The sequence below is a fragment of the Salmo salar genome, chromosome 11 (genome assembly GCF_965601325.2).
Source record: "Salmo salar chromosome 11, fSalSal1, whole genome shotgun sequence".
Taxonomy (NCBI): domain Eukaryota; kingdom Metazoa; phylum Chordata; class Actinopteri; order Salmoniformes; family Salmonidae; genus Salmo; species Salmo salar.
Window position 1 is genome coordinate 53,331,615 of NC_138301.1, and position 18,106 is coordinate 53,349,720.

Sequence of the window (18,106 nt, forward strand, 5' to 3'; positions counted from 1 at the left end):
CCTGGCCGTGCTGCTGCTCTAGTTTCAACTGTTCTGCCTGCGGCTATGGAACCCTGACCTGTTCACCGGACGTGCTTGTTGCACCCTCGACAACTACTATGATTATTATTATTTGACCATGCTGGTCATTTATGAACATTTTAACATCTTGACCATGTTCTGTTATAATATCCACCCTGCACAGCCAGAAGAGGACTGGCCACCCCTCATAGCCTGGTTCCTCTCTAGGTTTCTTCCTAGGTTTTTGGCCTTTCTAGGGAGTTTTTCCTAGGGAGTTTTTCCTAGCCACCGTGCTTCTTTCACATGCTTTGCTTGCTGTTTGGGGTTTTAGGCTGGGTTTCTGTACAGCACTTTGAGATATCAGCTGATGTACGGAGGGCTATATAAATAAATTTGATTTGATTTGATTTGACACTCAACTACACAGAGAACTACTCCCTGGTCATCCCATCTTCTGACACTCAACTACACAGAGAACTACTCCCTGGTCATCCCATCTTCTGACACTCAACTACACAGAGAACTACTCCCTGGTCATCCCATCTTCTGACACTCAACTTCACAGAGAACTACTCCCTGGTCATCCCATCTTCTGACACTCAACTACACAGAGAACTACTCCCTGGTCATCCCATCTTCTGACACTCAACTTCACAGAGAACTACTCCCTGGTCATCCCATCTTCTGACACTCAACGACACAGAGAACTACTCCCTGGTCATCCCATCTTCTGACACTCAACGACACAGAGAACTACTCCCTGGTCGTCCCATCTTCTGACACTCAACGACACAGAGAACTACTCCCTGGTCGTCCCATCTTCTGACACTCAACGACACAGAGAACTACTCCCTGGTCGTCCCATCTTCTGACACTCAACGACACAGAGAACTACTCCCTGGTCGTCCCATCTTCTGACACTCAACGACACAGAGAACTACTCCCTGGTCGTCCCATCTTCTGACACTCAACGACACAGAGAACTACTCCCTGGTCGTCCCATCTTCTGACACTCAACGACACAGAGAACTACTCCCTGGTCGTCCCATCTTCTGACACTCAACGACACAGAGAACTACTCCCTGGTCGTCCCATCTTCTGACACTCAACTACACAGAGAACTACTCCCTGGTCATCCCATCTTCTGACACTCAACTACACAGAGAACTACTCCTGTGCCGGTGGAAGTACAGTAAAATAATGGCACAGGACTTATAAGCATATCTTGTCAGCCTACAGCCTATGGCATGGAGTATAGCCAGGTAACATACAGAAGGCCAACTCATATTCTGTTCTTCTGAAATACATTCTCTTCATATCATAATGTTCCTTCAGACCTGACTAAAATAAATCATGGATTTATTGTGATGGTGTGTATTACATTGATTTATTATACTTTTTTAAATGTAGATGTTCCATAGGGGTGAATCAGTGGCTTGTATGCATGGAGGCCTGGAGATGCTAAACGTGTTTATTTTAATGAATGGTAAATTATTTACTGTGAGAGGGGCATGACAATAACCGGCTGACAAAATGTCATGACTGCCCACAGCCCCAACTCTACATTGCCATTTCCCAACCTGCCACAAAAGGAACACCTACGTGAGAATGCTGTTCATTGACTACAGCTCAGCGTTCAACACCTTAGTACCCTGCAAGCTCATCACTAAGCTAAGGACCCTGGGGACTGAACACATTTTTACATTTTACTCATTTAGCAGACACTCTAATCCAGAGCGACTTACAGTAGTGAATGCATTTTTTTTCCCGTACTGGTCCCCCGTGGGAATCGAACCCACAACCCTGGCGTTGCAAACACCATGCTCTACCAACTGAGCCACACGGGACCACGAGGAACACCTCCCTCTAAGGACCCTGGGACTGAACACCTCCCTCTAAGGACCCTGGGACTGAACACCTCCCTCTAAGGACCCTGGGGACTGAACACCTCCCTCTAAGGACCCTGGGGACTGAACACCTCCCTCTGCAACTGGATTCTGGACTTCCTGAGGGGCCGCCCCCCCAGGCTGGTCTTCCACCGGCTCTATGCACACACTCACACATACTACACTGACACTCACACACACTACACTGACACTCACACATACTACACTGACACTCCAACACACACACACACACACATCCACTACATACGCTCATTTACATAAAACACACACACATGTATGTTGACGCCACACACACACACACACACACACACACACACACACTCTGTCACACTATTCACGCTGCAGCTACTCTGTTTATTATCTATCCTGATTGGCTAGTCCCTTTAACCCCTACCTCCAGTACACTCACCGACCAGTTTATTAGGTACACCCCCCCCTCCCCTAAGCGACTTTGACCTAAGCGACTCTGAGTGTGGTACGATCGTCGGTGCCAGGCGTGACGGATCCAGTGTCTCAGAAACATCCACCTTCCTGGGCTTTTCACGCACGACAGTTTCCAGGGTTTTACCCAGAATGGTGAGCAACAAACCAAAAGCATCCAGTCAGCAGCAGTCCTGTGGGTGAAAACAGCTCGTTGATGAGAGAGGTGGAAGGAGAATGGCAGGAATGGTGCAGGCTGACAGACGAGTCACAAACAGACAAACAACGGCGTAGTACACAGAGTGATGTGTAGAATGACGTCTCGGTACGCACAACTCGTCGATCCTCGTCAGGGATTGGCTATTGCAGCAGACGACCACACCGGGTTCCTATCAGCTAAAAACAAGAAGAAGAAGAGGCTCCAGTGGGAATTCCATCACCAACGCTGGATAATTGAGAAGTGAAAAATCATTGCCTGGAACATGACAGTGATGAAGTCTACACCTGTTGTATTCGGCGCATGTGACAAATCACATTTTAACATCTATGGGTTTAAAACAGCAACTCATATTTACCCCTACAGATGACCCAATGGGGGTGCTTCCCAAATGGCACCCTATTCCATATGTAGTGCACTGCTTCTGGTCTAAAGTATTGCACTATATAGGGAATAGGACTCTGGTCTATAGTAGTACCACTATATAGGGACTAGGGCTCTGGTCTATAGTAGTACCACTATATAGGGACTAGGGCTCTGGTCTATAGTAGTACCACTATATAGGGAATAGGGCTCTGGTCTATAGTAGTACCACTATATAGGGAATAGGACTCTGGTCTATAGTAGTACCACTATATAGGGACTAGGGCTCTGGTCTATAGTAGTACCACTATATAGAGACTAGGGCTCTGGTCTATAGTAGTACTACTATATAGGGAATAGGGTGCCATTTGGGACACAGACGAACGGTGAAATGCAATTAAGAGGGGCTACTCAAATCACAGTGCATCTCCTAGAGGATACACACACACACACACACACACACACACACACACACACACACACACACAATAAAAAACAAACACAAGTCTTTGCTTGTCAGAACTCATCCATGGGGAGAGTGCTGGTAAATGACCTGTGTAGAATTATTGTGAAGTGTAAAGATGCAGCTGGGCAAATTAAGCAAATAGATTTACTTCACCCACTCTTGTATTCTGTCCAATATCCTCTTGCTGCCTGTCTGCCTGCCTGCCTGCCTGCCTGCCTGCCTGCCTGCCTGCCTGCAGGCAGGAAACCATGCACCTGGAGGCTGTTTTCCTTGTTGCTGGTGATTTTAATTCTACGTCAGACATGTGATGCCCAACTTCCATGGACACGTCTCCAACGCCTCTAGGGGCAATAAATCGTAGACCACTGTTAGACCCTCCCTCGTCTCCAACGCCTCTAGGGACGATAAAGTCCTGTTAGACCCTCCCTCGTCTCCAACGCCTCTAGGGGCAATAAATCGTAGACCACTTCCATGGACACGTCTCCAACGCCTCTAGGGGCAATAAATCGTAGACCACTGTTAGACCCTCCCTCGTCTCCAACGCCTCTAGGGACGATAAAGTCCTGTTAGACCCTCCCTCGTCTCCAACGCCTCTAGGGACGATGAAGTCCTGTTAGGCCCTCCCTCGTCTCCAACGCCTCTAGGGGCGATGAAGTCCTGTTAGACCCTCCCTCGTCTCCAACGCCTCTAGGGACGATGAAGTCCTGTTAGACCCTCCCTCGTCTCCAACGCCTCTAGGGACGATAAAGTCCTGTTAGACCCTCCCTCGTCTCCAACGCCTCTAGGGACGATAAAGTCCTGTTAGGCCCTCCCTCGTCTCCAACGCCTCTAGGGACGATGAAGTCCTGTTAGACCCTCCCTCGTCTCCAACGCCTCTAGGGACGATAAAGTCCTGTTAGGCCCTCCCTCGTCTCCAACGCCTCTAGGGGCGATGAAGTCCTGTTAGACCCTCCCTCGTCTCCAACGCCTCTAGGGACGATGAAGTCCTGTTAGACCCTCCCTCGTCTCCAACGCCTCTAGGGACGATGAAGTCCTGTTAGACCCTCCCTCGTCTCCAACGCCTCTAGGGACGATAAAGTCCTGTTAGACCCTCCCTCGTCTCCAACGCCTCTAGGGACGATGAAGTCCTGTTAGACCCTCCCTCGTCTCCAACGCCTCTAGGGACGATGAAGTCCTGTTAGACCCTCCCTCGTCTCCAACGCCTCTAGGGACGAAGAAGTCCTGTTAGACCCTCCCTCGTCTCCAACGCCTCTAGGGACGATAAAGTCCTGTTAGACCCTCCCTCGTCTCCAACGCCTCTAGGGACGATAAAGTCCTGTTAGACCCTCCCTCGTCTCCAACGCCTCTAGGGACGATAAAGTCCTGTTAGGCCCTCCCTCGTCTCCAACGCCTCTAGGGACGATGAAGTCCTGTTAGACCCTCCCTCGTCTCCAACGCCTCTAGGGGCGATGAAGTCCTGTTAGGCCCTCCCTCGTCTCCAACGCCTCTAGGGACGATAAAGTCCTGTTAGACCCTCCCTCGTCTCCAACGCCTCTAGGGACGATGAAGTCCTGTTAGGCCCTCCCTCGTCTCCAACGCCTCTAGGGACGATAAAGTCCTGTTAGACCCTCCCTCGTCTCCAACGCCTCTAGGGACGATGAAGTCCTGTTAGGCCCTCCCTCGTCTCCAACGCCTCTAGGGACGATAAAGTCCTGTTAGGCCCTCCCTCGTCTCCAACGCCTCTAGGGACGATGAAGTCCTGTTAGACCCTCCCTCGTCTCCAACGCCTCTAGGGACGATGAAGTCCTGTTAGACCCTCCCTCGTCTCCAACGCCTCTAGGGACGATGAAGTCCTGTTAGACCCTCCCTCGTCTCCAACGCCTCTAGGGGCGATGAAGTCCTGTTAGACCCTCCCTCGTCTCCAACGCCTCTAGGGACGATGAAGTCCTGTTAGGCCCTCCCTCGTCTCCAACGCCTCTAGGGACGATAAAGTCCTGTTAGGCCCTCCCTTGTCTCCCCTTGGGCAAATTAGATCATGACCATGTCTCCTGCTTCCTGTCTATAAGCAAAAGCTCAAACAGGAAGTACCCGTGACATGTTCCGTGGAGAAATGGTCCTCTGAATCGGAGCTTACGCTACAGGACTGCTTTGCTGGAGCTGACTGGAATATGGTCTGTGACTCTGCCGATAGCGTTGACGAGCTAACCTCCATCACTGGCTTCATTAGGATATGCATCCCCGACGTTGTCCCCAAAGTCAAGGTTTGCTGTTTCCCCAGTCAAAAGCTTTGCATTAACACAGAGGTTTGCGCAAAAAGCTAAAGGGACAAGGCTACTGCACACAGGGCTATCGCAGCCAACCCAGAGGCTATGGCTGAAGATACGAACAGGTACAAGAAGTCCCGCTACGTCCTCCGCAGAGCCATCAAACAAGCAAAAGAACAGTATAGGAACAAGGGTGGAATCCTATTATACAGGCTCTGATGCCCGACGCATGTGGCAGGGGCTACAGTCCATTACGGATTTCAAAGGAAGACCCAGCCGTAATCTACCAAAATGCTTCTCTACCAGACTAATTTTATGCACACTTTGACAAAAAACACAGAACCGTGCATGAGGGCCTCCCCGGCGCCGACCCGGGGGACTGGGTGATCTCACTCTCAGAGGCCGACGTGTCCTAAGTCTTTAATCAGGTCAACACTCACGAGGCCGCGAGGCCGGACGGTCTCCTAGGGCGCGTTTTCAGAGCATGCGAAGAAAACAGCTGGCAGGCATATTCATGTTCATTTTCAACCTGTCCTTGTCCCAGTCTGTAATCCCCACATCCTCAAGCTGACCACCCTCATTCCTGCCACAATGACTACAGCCCTGTAGCACTCACAATCTGTAATCAGGAAGTGCTTTGAAAGCCTGGTTATGGCACACATCAACTCCATCATCCAAGATACCCTAGACCCACTCCAATTTGCATACCGCCCCAACAGATTCATAGACGATACAATCTCAGTTGCAACTCCACACTGCCCTTCACCCACCTAGATAAGAGGAACACCTATGTGAGAATGTTGTTCATTGACTACAGCTCAGCGTTCAATACCATAGTCCCCTCCAAGCTCATCACCAAGCTTGGGAACCTGGGACCATGATTCCATATGTGTTATTTCATAGTTTTGATGTCTTCACTATTATTCTACAATGTAAAAATAAAGAAAAACCCTTGAGTAGCTGTTCTAAAACTTTTGACCGGTAGTGTAAATCGAATATTATATCTATATATCTATTGTATGTGTTGTCTATATTTATATCGTAAATGATATCTATTGTCTATATCTATTGTATATATTGTCTATATCTATATCGTATATTATATCTATTGTCTATATTGTATATATTGTCTATATCTATATCGTATATTATATATATATTGTCTATATATCGTATATTATATCTATTGTCTATATCTATTTCGTATATTATCGCTATTGTCTATATTGTATCTATTATATATATTGTCTATCTATATCGTATATTATATCTATTGTCTATATCTATTTCGTATATTATCGCTATTGTATCTATTATATATATTGTCTATCTATATCGTATATTATATCTATTGTCTATATTGTATATATTGTCTATATCTATATCGTATATTATATCTATTGTCTGTATGTATATCATCACTATTGTCTATATTGTATCTATTATATATATTGTCTATATCTATATCGCATATTTTATCTATGGTCTATATTGTATATTATATCTATGGTATCTATTATATATATTTCTACCTTCCCTTCATTACCCTTTCTCACTCACACTCAACATCAATTTTCCCCAACGAGCTATTTTATTTATTTAACCTTTATTTAACTAGGCAAGTCAGTTAAGAACAAATTCTTATTTACAATGACGGCCTACCAAAAGGCAAAAGGCCTCCTGCGGGACCGGGGCTGGGATAAAATAAATAAATACAATTTTAAAAAAAAAATTATATATATTGGACAAAACACACATCACGACAAGAGAGACAACACAACACTACATAAGGAGAGACCTAAGACAACAACATAGCAAGGCAGCAACACATGACAACACAGCCTGGTAGCAACACAAAACAGGGTACAAACATTATTGGTCACAGACCACAGCACAAAGGGAAAGAAGGTAGAGACAACAATACATCACACAAAGCAGCCACAACTGTCATTATGAGTGTCCATGATTGGAGTCTTTGAATTGAAGAGATTGAGATAAAAGTGTCCAGTTTGAGTGTTTGTTACAGCGCTTTCCTGTCTCTAGCAGCAGCGAACTGAAAAAACGAGCTATAATATTGTATATGTTAATCATAGCAATGTTAAAATATATTTTTGTGTAAAGTAAGCTCTATATATTGCATATACCTGTACTATTATTTCTGTATTATAACTGTATATATTCAGATTAAAAACTAAAATGGACTTCATGGATTCATGAAATATATGGCATTAATTCAACCTGTCAATCAATAATTATTTGAAGGCGTTGTGTAGTCCATGGATTACGGTACATCCCTTTGCGCGGGGAATCCTCTTGTCCTACCTTTACGGTAAATGTGTTGATTCTGTTGGGGACTGTAGTCAGCGTGATGTTTTGTGAGAGACACACTGCCTTGGATTTTTAAACAATTCTAAGGAAAGTTCATTGTCAACAAGGTAAGGCGCTCGAAAAACAACTACGTTTACAACTTTTTTTAAATAGAGTAGGTGTTCTTGGTGTTATTGTGGGTACGTTATTTTATGAAACGTTACAACGTTTCATTTATAGACACGAGTGCAGTGGACTGAAGATTTATGTAAACAATGTTGTATTTTTGCACACATGACTTAACTTTCATACAGACTGGGCGACATGGGCTAAATGATTGCATTTACGCATTGAACAACTTGTAAATATATATCAAATCCTCCTAAATATGACAGAGAAAATATATTTGTTATGTTTTCATTGATTTCAACATGTTATTTAGCTTTTCATCCGCATTTGGCTGTTGTCCCCCATGTGTAGGATACAGTACACGCTACAGTACACTTGTTTTCTGTTGCCCTGTAATTGTATGGCTAATTCTTACTATGGAGAAGCGTCTACTCTTTACTACACCAGACTACGCAGCCTGAATTGTTCTCTTTCCCACTTGTCTTAGAACATCCAGGAGGCAGATAGCTCCGGGTTAATGTGGTATGTCCTCCTTGTGATCCTCTTCCCCCTTGTCGTCCTCCTCCCCCTTGTCGTCGTCCTCTCATCCACATCCAATGATGTTGGACAGCTGCCTATACATTAACACTATACAGTCATCACATAATATCATGTACATTAACCAAGCATCCGTACCTTTCTTTCAATTTTCACCTAAAATGACATAACCCAAATCTCACTACCTGTAGCTCAGGACCTGAAACAAGGATATGCATATTCTTGATACCATTTGAAAGGAAAGACTTTGAAGTTTGTGTAAATGTGAAATTAATGTAGTAGAATATAACACAATAGATCTGGTGAAAGATAATACAAAGAAAAAAAACATGATTTTTTTTCAATTTTTTTTGTACCGTCATCTTTGAAATGCAAGAGAAAGGCCATAATGTATTATTCCAGCCCAGGCGCAATTTAGACTTTGGCCACTAGATAGCAGCAGTGTATGTGCAACGTTTTAGACTGATCCAATGAACTATTGCATGTATGTTCAAAATGTCTGCTGTTCAGGTATGACAAGAGGATTTCGCGCGCAAAAGTATGTACCGTAATCCGTGGATTCCTTTTAGTCAGGTAGTGAGTCTTGCCTCTCCTTTTAGTCAGGTAGTGAGTTTTGCCTCTCCTTTTAGTCAGGTAGTGAGTCTTGCCTCTCCTTTTAGTCGGGTAGTGAGTCTTGCCTCTCCTTTTAGTCGGGTAGTGAGTCTTGCCTCTCCTTTTAGTCGGGTAGTGAGTCTTGCCTCTCCTTTTAGTCGGGTAGTGAGTCTTGCCTCTCCTTTTAGTCGGGTAGTGAGTCTTGCCTCTCCTTTTAGTCGGGTAGTGAGTCTTGCCTCTCCTTTTAGTCGGGTAGTGAGTCTTGCCTCTCCTTTTAGTCGGGTAGTGAGTCTTGCCTCTCCTTTTAGTCGGGTAGTGAGTCGTGCCTCTCCTTTTAGTCGGGTAGTGAGTCGTGCCTCTCCTTTTAGTCGGGTAGTGAGTCTTGCCTCTCCTTTTAGTCGGGTAGTGAGTCGTGCCTCTCCTTTTAGTCGGGTAGTGAGTCTTGCCTCTCCTTTTAGTCGGGTAGTGAGTCTTGCCTCTCCTTTTAGTCAGGTAGTGAGTCTTCCCTCTCCTTTTAGTCAGGTAGTGAGTCGTGCCTCTCCTTTTAGTCAGGTAGTGAGTCGTGCCTCTCCTTTTAGTCAGGTAGTGAGTCGTGCCTCTCCTTTTAGTCAGGTAGTGAGTCGTGCCTCTCCTTTTAGTCAGGTAGTGAGTCGTGCCTCTCCTTTTAGTCAGGTAGTGAGTCTTGCCTCTCCTTTTAGTCAGGTAGTGAGTCGTGCCTCTCCTTTTAGTCAGCACTATATAGGGAATAAGGCTCTGGTCTAAAGTAGTACCACTATATAGGGAATAGGGCTCTGGTCTATAGTAGTGCACTATATAGGGAATAGGGCTCTGGTCTATAGTAGTACCACTATATAGGGAATAGGGCTCTGGTCTATTGTAGTACCACTATATAGGGAATAAGGCTCTGGTCTATAGTAGTGTACTATATAGGGAATAGGGCTCTGGTCTATAGTAGTACCACTATATAGGGAATAGGGCTCTGGTCTATAGTAGTACCACTATATAGGGAATAGGGCTCTGGTCTATAGTAATACCACTATATAGGGAATAAGGCTCTGGTCTATAGTAGTACCACTATATAGGGAATAGGGCTCTGGTCTATAGTAGTACCACTATATAGGGAATAGGGCTCTGGTCTATAGTAGTACCACTATATAGGGAATAGGGCTCTGGTCTATTGTAGTACCACTATATAGGGAATAAGGCTCTGGTCTATAGTAGTGTACTATATAGGGAATAAGGCTCTGGTCTATAGTAGTACCACTATATAGGGAATAGGGCTCTGGTCTATAGTAGTACCACTATATAGGGAATAGGACTCTGGTCTATAGTAGTACCACTATATAGGGAATAGGACTCTGGTCTATAGTAGTACCACTATATAGGGAATAGGGCTCTGGTCTAAAGTAGTACCACTATATAGGGAATAGGGCTCTGGTCTAAAGTAGTGCACTATATAGGGAATATTGTTCCATTTGGGACGCAAACAAACAGTTGCACCTTCTGAGATTGTCACAGTGTAGGCTACTGTTGTACCATGCTGAGCGGAGTCCTTTCATTGGTTACATCTCAAATCAATGTCCCTTTTGTGAGACTGGCTGTTACTGTGACTGGGAGTGAAGTCATACTACATTATCCCCCCATTGTTCAGGGCTTTATCTCTCTCTATGCCTTTCACCCTCACTGTACAGGGCTTTTTATCTCTCTCTGCTGTTCATCCTCTCTGTTCAGGGCTTTATAGCTCTCTCTCTGTTGTTCACCCTAACTGTTCAGGGCATTATAGCTCTCTCTCTCTCTCTCTGCTGTTCACCCTCTCTGTTCAGGGCTTTATAGCTCTCTCTCTCTGTTGTTTACCCTCTCTGTTCAGGGCTTTATAGCTCTCTCTCTCTGTTGTTTACCCTCACTGTTCAGGGCTTTATAGCTCTCTCTCTCTGCTGTTCACCCTCACTGTTCAGGGCTTTATAGCTCTCTCTCGCTGCTTTTCACCCTCTCTGTTCAGGGCTTTATAGCTCTCTCTCTCTCTGCTGTTCACCCTCTCTGTTCAGGGCTTTATAGCTCTCTCTGCTGGTCACCCTCTCTGTTCAGGGCTTTATAGCTCTCTCTGTTGTTCACCCTCTCTGTTCAGGGCTTTATAGCTCTCTCTCTCTGCTGTTCACCCTCTCTGTTCAGGGCTTTATAGCTCTCTCTCTCTCTCTCTGCTGTTCACCCTCTCTGTTCATGGCTTTAAAGCTCTCTCTCTCTCTCTCTCTCTCTCTCTCTCTCTCTCTCTCTCTCTCTCTCTCTCTCTCTCTCTCTGCTGTTCACCCTCTCTGTTCAGGGCTTTATAGCTCTCTCTCTCTGCTGTTCACCCTCACTGAATACATAAAATACACAAGACTGGAGCTATATACAGGGAGTACCAGATCAATGTGGAGCTATATACAGGGAGTACCAGTACCAGATCAATGTGGAGCTGTATACAGGATGTACCAGATCAATGTGGAGCTATATACAGGGAGTACCAGATCTCTGTGCAGCTATATACAGGTAGATATGTACATGAAGGCAGGGTAAAGGGACTAGACATCAGGATAGATAATAATGAGGTATTTGAGGTAGATATGTACATGAAGGCAGGGTAAAGGGACTAGACATCAGGATAGATAATAATGAGGTATTTGAGGTAGATATGTACATGAAGGCAGGGTAAAGGGACTAGACATCAGGATAGATAATAATGAGGTATTTGAGGTAGATATGTACATGAAGGCAGGGTAAAGGGACTAGACATCAGGATAGATAATAATAAGGTATTTGAGGTAGATATGTACATGAAGGCAGGGTAAAGTGACTAGGCATCAGGATAGATAATAATGAGGTATTTAAGGTAGATATGTACATGAAGGCAGGGTAAAGTGACTAGACATCAGGATAGATAATAACAGTAAAATAAAGAACGGAGTAGGAGCAGCAAAGGAAGTGTGTGTGTGTGTGTGTGTGTGTGGTGTGTGTGTGTGTGTGTGTGTGTGTGTGTGTGTGTGTGTGTGTGTGTGTGTGTGTGTGTGTGTGTGTGTGTGTGTGTGTGTGTGTGTGTGTGTGTGTGTGTGTGTGTGTGTGTGTGTAAGGTGGTTGGGCTGCTGGTGCAGGATAGTAATATAACTAATATTAAAGGAGACATCTGGAGCCTTGTAACTAAGAAACCACTGTGTGTGTGTGTACATAATGACCCACTCCTCCAACATCATGGTGACAGGATGGTAGTAGTGTCATCCCATCTCATGAGTAAGATGGGTTCCTCACCCACCATCTCAGATTGCTCTGACATCATTTCTGGAGTTAGAAACAGATACGATTTGCATTCCTGCAAACATTTATTTTATTGAAATATAATTTGATCAACGAGTATACGATATCAGTTCTCATAGTTGGGTCCTGGTCAAAAAAAGTGCACTATATAGGGAATAGGGCCCTGGTCAAAACTAGTGCACTATATAGGGAATTGGGATCTGGTCAAAAGAAGTGCACTATATAGGGAATAGGGCTCTGGTCAAAAGAAGTGCACTATATAGGGAATAGGGCCCTGGTCAAAAGAAGTGCACTATATAGGATAAGAGCGTCTGCTAAATGACTTAAATGTAAATATAGGGAATAGGGATCTGGTCAAAAGAAGTGCACTATATAGGGAATAGGGCTCTGGTCAAAAGAAGTGCACTATATAGGGAATAGGGATCTGGTCAAAAGAAGTGCACTATATAGGGAATAGGGCTCTGGTCTATAGTAGTGCACTATATAGGGAATAGGGCTCTGGTCTATAGTAGTACCACTATATAGGGAATATAGCTCTGGTCTATAGTAGTACCACTATATAGGGAATAGGGCTCTGGTCTATAGTAGTACCACTATATAGGGAATAGGGCTCTGGTCTATAGTAGTACCACTATATAGGGAATAGGGCTCTGGTCTATAGTAGTACCACTATATAGGGAATAGGGCTCTGGTCTATAGTAGTACCACTATATAGGGAATAGGGCTCTGGTCTATAGTAGTACCACTATATAGGGAATAGGGCTCTGGTCTATAGTAGTACCACTATATAGGGAATAAGGTGCCATTTTCAATGCACACCTCTGCTCTGCTGATCTCTCCACCTCTCACAGATAATGTGCTTTTTCATGGCTGCTAAAGGGCCTGAAATAAGGCCCTAATTACGGTAGCGAGCTGCGCCGGGCTTGAAAGGGGCTCATCACGGATTCAAGCAACAGTAAAGTTGCCACCCGGACACTCTTTTTGGTAAACAGCTGGGGGGATGGTGCTGGAGAAAGGTAAGGACAGAACTATGGATGCAAGGACTGAATGCTACTTTTAACCTTGTTTTGAGGCTGTACTGTGTTTGTTTAGTAAACTAAGCTTATAATGGGTTGTGGTGGAGAAATACAGTTGAACTAAGCTTATAATGGGTTCTGGTGGAGAAATACAGTTGAACTAAGCTCATAATGGGTTCTGGTGGAGAAATACAGTTGAACTAAGCTCATAATGGGTTCTGGTGGAGAAATACAGTTGAACTAAGCTCATAATGGGTTCTGGTGGAGAAATACAGTTTAAGCTCGTGAAGAATTATGAAGTCATATTCTTTAAGAATCTATTAGGCTAGACATCATTAATTTAAAGGTTTTTAAAAAATGGACCCGACTCAGACTCGGGTAGTATTTAATCTCAATAGCAGCAGTATTCTGGTTCCAACTGAGCCAGTTCTGTTCATCTCCCACTGGTTCTTACATAGCTAGTAATGTGTTTGGCTTTGTGTTTCTCACAATGGCACTCATTATGTCTCTGATAGAGCCAACTAGCCGGGTGTCTGGCGGGCTGAAGTTGCCACGTCATTCAGAGCAGGGAGAGGGATGGGGGGAGGGGAGAGAAAGACACAGGGAGGAAGGTAGAAGGACAGAGAGACAGGAGACGAGTAAAAGAGGGAGAAGGTAATAGAGAGTTGAGAGAGCTTCTCTCTGATTGACTCGCACGTCCTGTCTGCCTACTCATCTCGTCCTGAGTGCTTTTCTCTGAGCTCTCTGAGAACCATGTAGTCGAAGCTTGAATAGATTAATGTATTAGAACTACAGTAACACTGTCAAAACATCAAAGAACTGGTAGTAAATACGTTAAAACTGGCAGTACAAAAATAACCTTTTGTTGTTGATTAGCTTTGATCAGGAACAAAGCCTAGCTCTCTGTGTCTGTCTGTCTGTCTGTCTGTCTGTCTGTCTGTCTGTCTGTCTGTCTGTCTGTCTGTCTGTCTGTCTGTCTGTCTGTCTGTCTGTCTGTCTGTCTGTCTGTCTCATTTTCAATTTAAGGGCTTTATTGTCACGGGAAACGTATGTTAACATTGCCAAAGCAAGTGAAATAGATAATAAACAAAAGTGAAATAAGATATCAAATATTAACAGTAGACATTACACTCACAAATGTTCCAAAAGAATAAAGACATTCTAAATGTCATATTATGTCTATATTCAGTGTTGTAACGATGTGCAAATAGTTAAAGTACAAAAGGGAAAATAAATAAGCATAAATATGGGTTGTATTTACAATGGTGTTTGTTCTTCACTGGTTGACCTTTTCTTGTGGCAACAGGTCACACATCTTGCTGCTGTGATGGAACACTGTGGTATTTCACCCAGTAGTTATGGGAGTTTATCAAAATTGGGTTTGTTTTTGAAATCTTTGTGTATCTGTGTAATCTGAGGGAAATATGTGTCTCTAATATGGTCATACATTGGGCAGGAGGTTAGGAAGAGCAGCTCAGTTTCCACCTCATGTTGTGGGCAGTGTGCACATAGCCTGAGAACAAGGCTATGCTCACTGAGTCTGTACATAGTCAAAGCTTTCCTTCATTTTGGGTTAGTCAGTGGTCAGGTATTCTGCCACTGTGTAGTCTCTGTTTAGGGCCAAATAGCATTCTAGTTTGCTCAGTTTTTTTGGTAAATTCTTTCCAATGTATCAAGTAATAATCTTCTTGTTTTCTCATGATTTGGTTGGGTCTAATTGTGTTGCTGTCCTGGGGGTCTGTTTGTGTTTGTGAACAGAGCACCATGGCCAGCTTGCTTAGGGGGCTCTTCTCCAGGTTCATTTCTCTGCAGATGATGGCTTTGTTATGGAAGGTTTGGGAATCACTTCATTTTAGGTGGTTGTAGAATTTAACGTCTCTTTTCTGGATTTTGATCATTCGCAGGTATCGGCCTAATTCTGCTCTGTATGCATTACTTGGTGTTTCACGTTGTACACAGAGGATGTTATTTTACAGAATTCTGCAATGCAGAGTCTCAATTTGGTGTTTGTCCCATTACTCTGTCTGTGTCTGTCTCTCTTTCTGTCTGTCTGTCCTGCCCACCCTTCTCAGGTGAACTGTAGTATCCCTGGTCCCTAACCGATTCCCTCTGCAGCTTCTAGAACTGAAATATTACAGTGTTGAAGGAGCGGAGAACAAGAAGCATCAGCATGGTCTAAGTCATGGTTAAAGAGGATGTTACCGGGCAGCCAGAACTCCATCCCAGGCTCAAACAGCATGGTCTCATCATGGTTAAAGAGGATGTTACCGGCAGGCCAGAACTCCATCCCAGGCTCAAACAGCACTTAAACCAAAAGGGCATTATCATAATTTTTACAATTCATAATATTATTCCAACCTCATAGTGTGGACATCTACACTGAGTGAACAAAACATTAGGAACACCTTCTCCCTTTTGCCCTCAGAACAGCCTCAATTCGTCAGGGCAGGGACTCTACAAGGTGTCTAAAGCGTTCCACAGGGATGCTGGTCCATGTTGACTCCAATGCTTCCCACAGTTGTGTCAAGTTGGCTGAATGTCCTTTGGTTGGTGGACCATTCTTTTTTTAAATTTTTAAATTAAAAATTTTCTTGTTTTTCAATCAATCAACAAAACACATTCCACATTCACAGATGTTTTTTTATTCATTTATTTTTTTATTTCACCTTTGTTTAACCAGGTAGGCAAGTTGAGAACAAGTTCTCATTTGCAATTGCGACCTGGCCAAGATAAAGCAAAGCAGTTCGACAACATACAACAACACAGAGTTACACATGGAGTAAAAACAAACATACAGTCAATAATACAGTAGAAAAATAAGTTTATATACAATGTGAGCAAATGAGGTGAGATAAGGGAGGTAAAAGCAAAAAGGCCATGGTGGCAAAGTAAATACAATATAGCAAGTAAAACACTGGAATGGTAGATTTGTAGTAGAAGAAATTAGAAATAGAAATAATGGGGTGCAAAGGAGCAAAATAAATAAATACAGTAGGGGAAGAGGTAGTTGTTTGGGCTAAATTATAGATGGGCTATGTACAGGTGCAGTGATCTGTGAGCTGCTCTGACAGCTGGTGCTTAAAGCTAGTGAGGGAGATAAGTGTTTGCAGTTTCAGAGATTTTTGTAGTTCGTTCCAGTCATTGGCAGCAGAGAACTGGAAGGAGAGGCGGCCGAAGGAGGATCCAGATCCATGTGACAGACAAAAATAAAATCAAAATAAAATCCAAAATAAAATATTAAAATAAAAAAATATACATACGCACAAAGAATAATTATTAAAAAAGAAATATATATATATAAACTTGCAGCAGCACTATCAAGGTTCTTATTAGCTATTTCCAGCCTTAGCTGAGACGACGAGCAAATAATTAGTTGTTGTTTACAGCACCTTACACAACATGTATCTGCTCATTCCCCTAATCACCCCATTCACTCTGTCCAATTTGAAATATAGTTGAGTAGTGGAGACCAGAGTCTATCAAACTTGGGCTGTCTCTTGCTGAGGTCATAAGTGAGCTTTTCAAGAGGGAGAAAGTCAACAATCTGGTCAATCCACATTTTAAATGTACTAGAGGTATTAGAGTCCCACAATACATTTCTTAGCAAAGTATGTAATAGTCATAAGCAAATTGTCTTTGCCAGGATCAAGAACAAAGTCCTGCTGGGCATTAAGAATATAGATACACTGGGTCATATCAAACTGTACATCTAGTATTTTCTGTGCAGCAGTATGTATAGATCTCTCTACAGCTCCAAAATACATGCATATAGGTTCCACTTTCAGAGGTACATCTTTTACAGTTAGGAGAAATGTCTGTTTTCATTCTATGGAGTCTCAAAGGAGTGTAATAAAATGTGTACAATAATTTGTAATTAGATTCTTTCATTTTTACATTAGTAGAGGAGCAGTATACCCTGTGGCAAACCTCCGCCCATAACTCATCACTGATAGTCAGACCTCCGCCCATATCTCATCACTGATAGTCAGACCTCCGCCCATAACTCATCACTGATAGTCAGACCTCCGCCCATAACTCATTACTGATAGTCAGACCTCCGCCCATATCTCATCACTGATAGTCAAACCTCCGCCCATAACTCATCACTGATAGTCAGACCTCCGCCCATAACTCATCACTGATAGTCAGACCTCCGCCCATAACTCATCACTGATAGTCAGACCTCCGCCCATAACTCATCACTGATAGTCAGACCAAGGTCCTTTTCCCAGATTATTTTCAAAGGAGTAAAGGAGGAGCCCCCTTTCTCAGAAAGGAGTCTATAGATATAGGAGATTTTGCCTTTAATGGATTGTGCTGTGACAAGAAGGGTTTCAACTTCTTTCAGCTGAGCTCTAAACCTCCTCTTGGAAGTAAATGAGGAAGTGACATGTCTAATTTGAAGATAAAAAAAAAAAAAAAAAAAGGGATCTTGGCACATTGAATTCACTGCAGAGCTCTTGAAAGGGTTTCAGTGTAGTGGTTTTCTGATGAAATAGATCTGAAAAGGTCCTGATTCCTAGAGTATGCCAAAGATTAAAGTTGGCATCCCTCAGGGGTTTTGGCAAGTCTGGGTTGCCTACTGTAGGCGAGTGACAACATATTTGGGAGGAAATGCCCAGGTA

General features: G+C 43.7%; 1 protein-coding gene and 1 non-coding gene across 3 annotated transcripts in view; one reads left to right on the plus strand and one right to left on the minus strand.

The window, feature by feature from the left end:
* Positions 1 to 1,773: 1,773 nt before the first annotated feature.
* trnaa-ugc (transfer RNA alanine (anticodon UGC)) lies at positions 1,774 to 1,849 on the minus strand. The gene has a single exon. It is a non-coding gene; the product is annotated as a tRNA-Ala (tRNA).
* A 6,078-nt stretch (positions 1,850 to 7,927) lies between these two features.
* LOC106587948 (tumor protein p53-inducible protein 11) overlaps positions 7,928 to 18,106 on the plus strand; it is a 57,421-nt gene continuing 47,242 nt past the window's right edge. The window contains exons 1-2 of one of the 2 annotated variants that reach the window (XM_045711330.2): positions 7,946 to 8,051; positions 8,540 to 8,574. The gene's annotated coding sequence lies outside the window, so the exon portion shown is untranslated. Of the gene's footprint in view, positions 8,052 to 8,539; positions 8,575 to 18,106 lie in introns of both variants that reach the window. The other variant, XM_045711329.2, reaches the window with a different exon arrangement.